The 12,278-nt window shown below is 37.8% G+C and overlaps 1 protein-coding gene across 1 annotated transcript in view; it reads right to left on the reverse strand.

Annotated features, from left to right (window-relative positions):
* The window catches only part of SLC44A5 (solute carrier family 44 member 5), a 309,363-nt gene that overhangs the window by 65,348 nt on the left and 231,737 nt on the right, over positions 1–12,278 (reverse strand). The window lies entirely within an intron of this gene.

Consider the following 12,278-nt stretch of genomic DNA (forward strand, 5'->3'; position numbering starts at 1 on the left):
AATAATATTTAGTTGTAGGTAATTAAATAAGATATATTATTAAAGTTGATTTCATCTTTAAGAAAATTTCCTTAAATAGAGCTACTAGAAAATTTAACTTACACATATGATGCATAATTATGCTTCTCCTGGACAGAGCTGTTCCGGAATATTTCCCTATACATGTCGAGGTCTCTCATGTAAGGTGATTAATAATATCATAACATCATGGGTTTGTATGTCAGCCCTTCTTCAACCCCACCATATGCAACACACTCTTTTTATAACAAACATTAACAATGCTCCTTTTATAATCTTGAAATAGTACACACATAAAGCATAAGTCACCCATACACATAATTTCTCTTTAAAAATCAACAAAATACCCTGACTATAATGCAAATAATAAATAAGTAGAGAAAAATTTTTAATTAAACAGTATGCATATAAATATGCTAATGCTCACTTGTGATTAATCTAGAAGACATAGGGAAATAAGTCAGCTGCCTGCACCTATAGATAGAATCCCTGAATGTGGCAGCTAGAATTGCAGGGGGTACAGGTATATGGTGTAGGAGACTCAAATAATACAGGAACTCTTGTCCATGATATACTTTTCTAAAATGAACACATTTCAATAAATTCCAACAAAATGTGCAATCTTTCTTCATATTCTTTTGGTAATCACTAAGACTATGCAAAAACAACATTTGTAATTTTAAAACAGAAGTTTTAGATTCAAATACTTAAAAACATGTCACCTACATGAGTGGAACATGAGCTAGCCAGGCAAGAAGCGGGGCAATTCTCAGTTGTGGAGAACTGTCCCAGATACTGTAAGACATCTACCTTCCCTGGCTTCCATCCACTAAGTGCCAGTAGCGCCCCCCAAACATTGTGACAATCAAAAAGTCAACCCAAATTTTCTGAAAGACCTCCTAGACAGTGATATTGCTTTAGCTAACAGCCATTGGTTTAGATGTTTATTCACACTCTTAAAACTGTCAAAAAATATAAAGATTTCACATTGTTCTTTCTCCCTGAATTTTTTGGGGGTATGGGCTAACATGGAGTTCTTTCTTATATTTCAACCTCATGTAGTATTATTCAGCTTTCACCATCTGTGGTGACTGTTAAATATGTCCATAAATTGTTTGACATTTTTCCTTCAAAGATGGTGCTTAATTCCCTGTCTTTTGAGTGTGGACTAGACTTAGTGACTTGCTCCTAATGAATAGAATGTGGCAGAAATGACACCAGGTGACTTCTGAGAGAAGGTCATGTACAGCACCACAGCTTCTTTGTTTTCTCTTTTAGATCACTAGTTCTAGGGGAAGCCGTTTAACTTGAGACAAGACAGCCCTACAGGGAAGCTCACATGACTGTCAGCAGTCAACGAGAACTGAAGCTTCCTGCCAACATCCCTGTTGGAGCTTCTTGAGTGGAGGCCTTAGGCAAGCCTTCAGTTCACTGCAGCCTTGGTTTATGTCCTGCCTGCAGCCTCATGAAGAACTCGGGGCCAGAGCCATTGCGGAAGCTGTTCCCAATATCTGAGCACAGACACCGATGTAAAAAGTTTATTTTACTTTGCCAAATTTAGGACTAATTTTGTATGCAGCAATAGGTAACTAATCAATAAATATAACTTTTAAAAATCTTTTACACACTGGAGAGAAGCAGTTAAATAATCTCTTCTTCAATCTAAATATTCATAGTTATTTTATTTTTTTTACAGTACTGAACTCTATTTATGGATACCATAAGTGTATGTTACCTGTTTACAGGCTGGATTATCTGTCAGTGCCTATATCAATATTATCTTACATGATTCAAACCACTGTTGATTTTTTTAAATATCCATAATATTTAAACTCTCTTTTTGTATTTGATTTGTTTTATGTGTTTAACTTACAGCTACAATTGTAGAATTTTAGTCATTTTTCTTTCTTCACTATATAATTTAATACATATTGCCCTTGACTTGATTTAAAATATTCTTTAGGGTCTAACCAATTATACAGTATCTGATATCTATATACTTTAATTCTTAAAAGAAAGTTAACATGAAAGTGTTATCTTAAAGTACCCAGTCTAGAATATGGTCAAGTTCCTTGTCATTCATACTGAATTGTTAATCATCATCTTTGTATTCATTGTCATTCATTCACTAGACCTTACCTGTGATGGACACATAAAGACTCAGAGGATATAGAGTGAACACATTCGCATCTAGTATAATAACTATTTCATAATTAACACATTCTCCCTACGGGAACAATATTATCATGCTGATTGGTCAGTGCAGAGGGAAATGGTTTCTGAAGAATGAGAATGATTTCTCTTAAGCTTAACCAAGCCATGACCTTAATTTTAGCTGCTTTTTAAATTGTAGTCTCTCTATAAAACAGTTAAAAGCAGCCTCTGCCACCTTGGATGCAGCAGTTTATCTAACAAAAACTTTGCCCTTCCCAATAAACAGAAAACACCAGGGGCACTTAAACTTCACCAGGCAGGGAGAGTACTGCTTCCTCACTATCTTCCCTCAACTTTATATGAGACCTCCTAGCTCTTTGCCACGATTTAGTTGGTACAGTTTGATAATATCCTTACTCCACAGGATACCACACAGATTCTTTATGTTGATGGCATCATGCAGATAAGATCTGGAGAATACTGGATAGCATGTAATCTTGGTACCTTGGGAAAACAATGTATGTTAATGGACAAAAAATAAATTTAATGAAAATACAATGGTCTTCCTATAAAGACCTTGGGAGCCCAGCAGCGATATCTTCTCCAAAGTAAATGGTAAGTTGCTGCACCTTGATTTGCTCTATTAAGAAAGAGGCAAAACACTTACTGCCTGCCAGATTTGAATAGGACCCGGAGAAATAAAATGCTTTCAGATAATACTGTACAAGCAGTTCTGCCACAAGGTCTACATGGCAGAATGGACTCAATGGTGCTTAAAATATCTATGAGAGAGCAGAATGCTGTACGGGAACCTGTGTTAGAGAATCACAGTTGGAGGTCCCTAGGGTTTTGGAGAAAATCCATGTTCTTTCAGCAAATAACTGTTCTTTTGAGAAGTAGCTCCTGGACCCTGAATGATCACCCAATGACCCAAGAAGCCCATCGTGAACTGGGTGTTACCTGACCCATCAATCCTGAAGTTGGCTATGCCAGTGGCACACCATTATTAAGCTGAAGTGGTATATTCATTCCATGCTTGTGAAGGTCAGAAAGGAACAAGAAATTTTCATTAGAAGATTGCTCACAATAATAGTGTGTTGATTCCTGAGGCACTGCTTTAACACATACCTATGGCTCGTGGAAAGGTCCCAGATTTATAGGTGGCTAAGGAGGATTTGTTGGCACTGATCTGGGGACATTATTCTGGTTACTTCCTTTGACTGGAAGAAGAGATAACCTGAATCACTTATCTATTCATAGACAGAGGTTATTGTTTGGCCACATTATCATAGATAAAAAAATAAAAATTAAAATACTAAACAATGAATGGCAAGAAAATTTGCTAAATAACTAGAAGGACTGACCTCAAAATGCACTCAGAATATGAAGATATTGATGTCTCATGTGGCTGCTTAGTAAAGACACTTCTATAGAGGTATCTTTTAATCATCAGATGGAAAAGTACTTGTTCAATAAGGTTATGAAAAAGTCATCATGGCCGCAGGGATGAGATTACGACTGGGTTTTAATAACATGGACTTTTACTCACAAAGGCTGACTTGGCTCCTAACAATGTTTGTATGACAAATTGGCAGAAGTGGGGGGCCAACACTGCCTCCAATCCTCCAGAAGCAGCCAACTTTGTGGAACCGTAGAATACCACAGGGAGATCCAGCTAAAGCGCTACTCAGGCGGCAACACCTTTCCAGAGAGGGACACTGTTTTCCAGAATACAGCAAGGTCATCACAGGAAACACATGTTGTTGCTCGCACATAATAATTAAAGAGAGTTTAATAAAGAAATATTTACAAAAGTATGGGTAGAGTTTTGGCACACAAAGAGTTGGTGCAGAGGCTAGCAACAACTGGGAGCCATCTTCAGACCTGAAGGGAAGAGGGAGGAAGGAGTTGCCTGTATCCATAGAGACAAGCCTAATGGAAAGAGCTGACTCACAGGACTTGGAGCCTTAGGTAGAAGGGCATACCAGCAAGAATCAGATGAATAAACTCCACAAACTCATTCTTTTACCCTTCAATCTATTGCTGATTGATCACTTCTCACTGATCAAAACAAATTAGAAGCCACAGGACAAGACAACCTGTTGATGTAATCCTTATAAATTATATGCCAGTTTCTAAGGGAACAGAGCAGTGTAAAGAGATGGTAGCGAGAGATGGAGGAGGTAATTAAAAATGCTCAGCCTATATTCTGAACAAGCAACCAGCTTATTCAAGGGTAGAACTTCAGATACATTCAGCAAGACATGTAGGACTTTATTAAAAACAACAAACAAAAAATAACTAGAGGTATAATGTTTTCAGATTCTCTTTTGCCAGAATTTACTGTCACATAAGACAGCAAAAAAAAAAATAAAATAAAATAAAAAGAGTGGCCTTTGATGGCGTGGCTCAGTGGATTGAGCGCTGGTCTGTGAATCAAATGGTTTCTGGTTCAAATCCCAGTCAGGACATATGTCTGGGTCGTGGACTAGGTCCCCAGTTGGGGGCATATGAGAGGCAACCATACATTGGTGTTTCTCTTCCTCTCTTTCTCCCTCCTTTCCCCTTTCTCTAAAAATAAATAAATATTTTTAAAAGAAAAATTAAAAGATAAGAAAGATATACATTCTAAATTTTGAGGTTTGTGAAATAGAAGGGGTCAGAATAGTAGACAAAATATGGGACAAGGTATATATTTTTTAAAACGGATTAATTTTATTTATTTATTTTTTTGGTATAGTTTTTTTATTTTAATTTATTTTTTCAAATACATTTGTCTCTGCCTACCCCCCACCACTTTCCCTTGCCCCCTCCCTCCTTCCCTCCCTCAGAGATTAATTTTAAAAAGACATAGAATTGGAAGGAAATGGGCAAATAAATAAACCAAGAAACTAAATTAGGCTTTTTACCTCTTTGTTGTTTTATTACAAGATTGACTGTATGCTGATTACTTTTATATACTTCTTATCCCAGTTATTCGAATTTGATGTTAGCCTTCCTCTATTAATAACTTGTTCAAGATTTTTATTCTCATTTGTAGATAGCTTTTTTAGGGTAAAGAAGTATTTGGACATAATGATGACAGAAATGTATTCATTCTTTTCTTCATTCATTCTACCAATATTTTTTGAGTACCTACTGTGTGTCAGCATCATGCTAGACACTGGATATGTAAGGGTCCTTGCTCTCCCAGAGTCTACAGCCTATTGGGGGGAATTGATTTGAATGAGTTATTTGCACAAATGTGAAATTACAATTCTGACAAGCACTGCAAAGGAGCAATACATGGTACAAAAAGGCAAACGGCCAAATGAGGGAGGTCAGGGATGATGTCCCCGAAGAAGTAACACAGGAGCTGAGACCTGAAAAATAAATGGAGGCGCAAAGAAGCGTCCATCAGAAGGACCCTGGGACAAAGTCTTTGTGAGGGGAGGGAGATGATGGACACCGGGGATGGAAAGGAAACCAGCGGGTGCCGGCCGACGCGGGCTGGAGTGTGGCTCCAGATACAGATGGAGAGGCAGGATCTTAGGCTATTTTCTAATGAACTACAGGAAAGTTGTTTTAGCCTAATGTTGTTGTCAGTGCCAGCCATGCAGTCCACAGAAGAGGTTTTGTTCAGGCAGGGCCTTCTCTTTCTATTCAAATTTTCCTTGAAAAACCCAAGGGCATCACACATGCAGTGCCACTCGCCCTAGTGTTTATTTGCTTAATTGCAGCTCCAGAATTGGCAACACTCCCTTACTTTAAATGAAGAGTGAGCTCTAATCATTCCTAAAAATGGATGTAACATCATATCTGAAAATGCTACATGTAATATTCTTTAGTAATACCTATTAGTAAACACGCTTTTTTCTATAAAGATCCATGAAATCCTTAGAGATTGTCCCGGCCAAAAAAAAAAAAGCCCAAAGGAGACACTATCTGACATAATTTCATTTACTCTATAATACAAACACTAACAGAAGGAAAAATTAAACCTGTGTTAATAGGTGTGGACGATCATATAGAGTGTGCTCTCTCTTTAGTGAGTACAGGTTGATTCTGTAAAAATTCACTGAATGCAAACAATGACACATACAAATTTATACGGGTAAAGCAGCTAGCAGGTTGTTTATGATTTTTGCTTGCAAAAAACACCTGCTTTTCACTTATACCCCTAGTGCCATTTTTGACAATTGCTGTTTTAAGCCAACTCTGTGTGGAATTGGCAGTAGGTGGAGTAGAAGGAGGGAGAGAAAAGCATTAGCCCCATATCAGGGGGTTCTGGTCTGCCCTCAGTGACTTTCATTACTCGAAGAATCCTCATTCATCTTCTTTAGTAAATAAGAGGCAGGTTGCATAGTGGTTAAGAGCACAGGCTCTAGAATTAAACTGCCTGGGTTACGGGTGAATAAAACCAAATTGACAAAGTTACACAGCAGTCAGTACTAATAAGGACTGATCATTTTATCCCCTTCATTTTCTCACTGGTTTAGAAATAACTTTAAAAGACCACTTTAAGTGAAGCTTATGTGTGTGTGTAAGAAAGAAAGAAAAGAGAGAAGAGAAATTATTTGTAAAATACTCCTATTTGGGTAATCATTGCATATAAGCAAAGATTGGTGAGAGATGGGTAAAAACTTTACTTAGGCAAATTTTCCTTGCTCTCATATCAAGGAAATGTACAGTACTGAAGTACCAGGGGCAAGTGTTATTATCTAGTATTATCTCCCATTTTCAAACATTTGCAAAGAATGTTCCTGGTGTGCTCTGCGGTTGAGTCAGAAGCTGCCACCATTAAAAAGCCCTCTGTCAAGGAGAAGACGTGATCAGGCCAACCGCTTGCACTGACACTTAAAAATTAACTGCAAATCTGTTTGGGGCAGCTAAGGCATTCCCTAAACACTTGCTGGTTGAGAATGTTGGCTTTCAAATCATTATTTTGTATCCCTTAAAGGTACATTTTAACTGTTTTAATATGTGAGGAACAGGCCTGCCAAATTGTGCTTATGGCTTTTTAACACAAGCAATTTACAAATGCAATGAAGCAGATAATAGGACACATGATAGTGAATTTGAAAATTTGTGTTGATGACACTGCTGCTGTAGAAGCATTTTTGGAAGCAGCCCTGTACCCGGTTGCCTGGATAAGAAAAATGTTGTTTATCACTTCACAGGTGGCCTCTGCCACCCAATGGTGAGGTTAGGGTTGTGTCCTTGAGCACAAGTCAGTCTCTCTCAGGCTAGCAATATTCCACTTGAATGGAATGCATGTATTCAGCAAAATACAACTAACAGTAAAAACCTCACTCAGCACTGAAAGAAATCTGTTCAAGTAACAGTCAAAACAAAGTGCTTTCTTTTTGCATAGAAGATTTCCAAGCCCAAAAGAAGTGTAGATATATAGCTTAATTTGTAAACAATTATATATTTGTAAAGAAGGCAAAAGGTATTTAATGCTGGCTCCATTACCTATAAATATAATACGTTTTTCATGACATTTACTCAAACAATTTAAAAAATGGTGGAACCAAAGTTCTTTAAATTTCTTACTTTTTTAGTGGGAGAAATTATTTTACTTTGCTAAAACAATGTTTCCAAGCTGGGATCTGATAGATAGGTTCATGTTATAATTCCTAAGCAGACTAAAAGCTGCATGTGTAGCCCTGACTGGTGTGGCTCAGTGGTTCGAGTGTTGCCCTGCAGGGCAAGGGGTTGCAGGTTCGACTCCTGGTCAAGGCACATGGCTGGGTTGCGGGCCAGGTCCCTGGTTTGAGGCATACAAGAGACAGGCTATCAATGTTTCTCTCCCTCTCTTTCTCTCTCTCTAAAAAATAAGTAAATAAAATCTTAAAAAGAAATAAATAAAAGCACAGTGTGTGAGTTCCTGCCATGACTTTCTGCCATAGCCACTCTTTATCACCAGCTTCCCCTTACAGTGACTATTAAAATTATAACACCGAGCTCACAATCTACAACAACAGGATGCCTGGTGAGGCATAAATTAATCTTTAGAATTATATTCATTTGTTTATTAGTCAGAGGAACTGTTAACTGCTTCTCTGTATAGACAGAATCAAAAAGTCATCTTAGAATTACCTTTGTTCTTTAAAAGGTCACCTGAGTGACCACTCAGTTATGAAAATATGGTTTTTCCCATTCTCACATCCCTTGGGATGGGGAAAACCAATTTGCTGTAAGAGAGGTAAGGGAGAAGAACCCTAACTTTTCTCTCAGAGATTTCAATTTAGGACAGAACAGACTGACACTGAACTAGGTCTGTAGGGCAAATGAAATAGGAAAGCCCAAAAGGGAAGTTGCCATGAAGACAGAGACTGGGTTGGGACCTTGGCTTAATAGCAGCGCTTGAGTAGGGGCTGCCGACTGACACTAGTCATGCTTTGGGAAGAACTCGCCAAGCTTAGTGTAAAGACATAGAAAGTTATAGTCTTGGATCCTAGCGTGGAAACTACTACAGTGGTGGAACGATCCCAGTGAGCAGTCAACTAAGAAATGATACCAATGGCACCAACTAAAATGTCAGAGCACCCACAGACTGTAAGGTCTCTCTCCCTGCCTAGAGCTGGAAATAAGACTGTTTTCTCCTTGGTGTTTTGGGGCAACTCACATCAGCAAAGAGAATAAAATGGCTGGGTTTCATTAAGCAATAAATGGAAAAGTAGACATGTGACTGTAGTATTACCCCAAAACAATGAACATAAACTTTAATACCAGAAGTGGTGGAGTCAAGTTTGACCACATGTGATTTCACTGTGACTATTTTCTTTATTCTATCTCATTTCACAAAGGATTTAAGACAATTATGTAAACTTCTTTCTGTACTTGGTACTTTTAGTCATACTATTTCTAGTCGCCCACGACAGTCTTTCTTTAATTCTTTGCACTCATCTATAAATTACCTGCATGTCAAGGCCCTTTACTGGTCCACTTTGTTTTGGCTCATTTCTCTTTTGGAGAAGGAATCCCAAGCCTCACCAGATTTAAGGGGAAGGGGCACAGACCCTACCTCTTGATGGAAGGAATGGGAGAGAATTTGCAGCCATGTGTTAAAATGACCAGAGCCCAGCCTCTGACTACAATTTTTTTACATTTCCTTCACATTAAAATACAATATGCTGACACTCTCCCAAGATCCGTGGGAGTTTCATCCAATAAATTCATCAGGCTCAGGCTCAACATCTTGGTCTCATCACCTCACCTAAGTCAGGTCTGGGTGGAGGTGAGGACCTTCATAGTTGGTCCCTCTCCTAAAAATGATCTTGTTAGCTAGATCCCTGAATTCATTGGGTACATTTCTTATTTCCCACATTACCATTGGCAACAGTGTGCCAAATATTTCACCTATATGTAGCAAAATGCCTTTTCCTCCTGCTTCCAATCTCATATTTCTCCCTTTCCTTTAAACTCTCTCAACAGTCTTCTCACAATCCAATGAGTTTCTGAACCTGGTTTCAAAACCAAGCCCATGTTGAAGTTTTGTTAAGCCAGGCACTAAATTTTGTTCTGCTTATCTGTTGTTGCTGCACACCAACTCCCACTCCCAACGCAATCTACTGGCTTAATACAACAATCCTATTTTGCTCAGGATTTCGGGAGTTGGAAATTTGGGGAAGCTTCAGCTTGGGATCTCTCATGCAGTCAGATGTTGACTGGGGCTTCGGTCATTTGGAAACTCTATGGGGCTGATAGTGACTATCTATCCCTGGGAGCTAAGAAGAGCCTGTTGACCAAGGCCCCTACACATGGCGTATTCATGTGACTTGGACTTCTCATAGCATAATGACAGAATTCTAATCTATTTTCCATTAATTTGCTTTTGTATTAACTTCCTATTGTCTCAACTACCAGCAGTAATTATTCCTAAGGAAAAATTAAAAAACAAAAACAATCTTGGGACCTGAATTCCAAGTGCTTCCTAAGTAAATACAATAAGAAAATAACTCACTCAACTGGAAATCCATTTGAAAAGAAAAAAATTATTGAATGTTAAAATTGTGCTATTATTATATACATAATGTTAGCACAGGGATAGCAAGGAACAATTTGCATAAGAAATACTCCTATTCTTTTTTTCTAGTTAGCAAATAACTGAATAGCAGCCATCAGTGAAGTAGGACAAAAGAGGGCTATTATTATAAATGTTAGTTAGATCTTTCAAGGAGATTTGATTACCTTCTACCCATATTCCACTTCACCCACTTGAATAGAGGTTTTGCTTTTCATCAGTCAAACGTCAAGTTTCTGTGTTGCATGCTAGCTGGCCATATTCCACATAAAGGGCAAAAGCCAGTTTTTTCCTCAGGAGAATCTGTGACAAACATAGCTGTTTTATGGTAAAATATGGATGAAAGATAATGTTTTGTATCTTTCTGATCTAACAAAATGGCTAAAAGTCCTGATCTAACAAAATCGCTAAAGATGCCAAACTACTTACAACACCAGTGAAACTGACTTAGCATCCTCTTTCCTCAGGTACGGGAATATGTTCCTTCATGTTAAAAAATTCTTTATACTCCTGGTGACCTCTCCCAATTGTTTTCCTTCATTCTTTTAGTCCAACATTGGGTGTAGCCAAAGAGTTAGATTCATCTTAGAAAGAGTTTAGTAAGGCAAATACAAAGAGTCTATTTGCATTTCAGGTAAAGACAGTAAGTATATATATATATTCAGTAAACTTGATGAGCCACTCATTTTAATCAGTGGCCTCAAGATTAACTTGGGGGAATCACATTAATTCCGTATGGAACACAGTTTTGCTTTGAGGAACACTTATCCTCTAACTTCCTTGTGTGAACTAAGGCATTTACAAACTGAATCTGGAAATATTAAAGAGAAAGGGGCATTTCTTATCTTGCTCGAGAGGGGATAATGGCAGCACTCCCAGGCCTTCCCTCTCCTGTCTCCACAGGACAGAGGGTGGCAGTGGCTTTCCCAGCTTCTGCAAGGACAGAAGGAATTTCTCTGTGGATTAGAGCAGCCTGACTCTGAGATATGGAGGAGACGCTTATTTGATTATGCCATAAAGCCTCCTAATGAAAAGATTCTGAGCACAGTATGAGATCCTTACGAAGTTCCTGTATGCATTCAAACTATAATAACCAGAATTACGGGTTGCCACAGGAACAATAGAGTAAATTACATTTAAAGGCAATTTATTAAAATTCAGAACCACACAGTAGCAAAGGTACTGTCTAGTACTATTATGTAGCATTATTGGTGTAGCTGGATATTATTTCATTTACTTCTCACAACAGCCCTGCAAAGTAGGTAGTATTCCTATATTTCACAGAGGAGAAACCTGAGGTTAAGAAACTAGCCCAGGTCTACCACATAATCTGAGGAAACTCTGCATCTGCCTGATTCCAAATCTTTCTCTTATGCAAAAAATTTTAATTCTATGACAAAAAGTAAAAACAAAGAAAAAATTACATAGACAAGAAAGATGGGTCCCAAAGTTAGATAAGCTCAAATTCCATTAGTTGCATAATAAGAAAATTCATTTTATTATAACATCCAATTTATGGATGGTGCATTATGCTAAAACTACATTGATGTTTAGACAGTAAAATAATTTAAAGAAATACCAAAGGAATCTTCAAAAGGCCTTAGAGTACATTAGTTTTGTGATTTATGTTCCTTTAGTCGTCTCTCCCCCCTTATCTTCCTGCCTTGCTTTTTTAATTCTCCAATTCTGAGTAGTTTTTGCATTGTATTACTGAGATGATCTTCTGGAAATTACTTGCAATTGCTGTTCTCAAAGAATTTCTCTTATTGGAAGATAGGACTGAAAAAGCAGGGAAGAGTATTTTCCATTGTTCCCTAGGGAGGCACAGCCTTCTTTCTGCTAATACATTTTATCTACATTAAGTCAAGGCATTAGTTATTGGCATTATAAGCTATTATCTGACTTTTATAGCTCCCATCCTAACAATAATATATCCAAATTTCCTAGGTCAACATCCGAAGGAAAGGACTTAGAGTGTCTGGGGGAAAATGTGATCAATTCATATGCAATTGCGAAACCTTTTTACAGAAAATATTCATACAGTCCTTTTGGTAGTTTTTTTTAAAACTCCAGATAAAGAATCTCTGCATTTTTTCAT

Source organism: Pteronotus mesoamericanus, unplaced genomic scaffold, assembly GCF_021234165.1.
Source record: "Pteronotus mesoamericanus isolate MK-2021 breed Mesoamerican mustached bat unplaced genomic scaffold, CSHL_Meso_final contig_181, whole genome shotgun sequence".
NCBI lineage: Eukaryota > Metazoa > Chordata > Mammalia > Chiroptera > Mormoopidae > Pteronotus > Pteronotus mesoamericanus.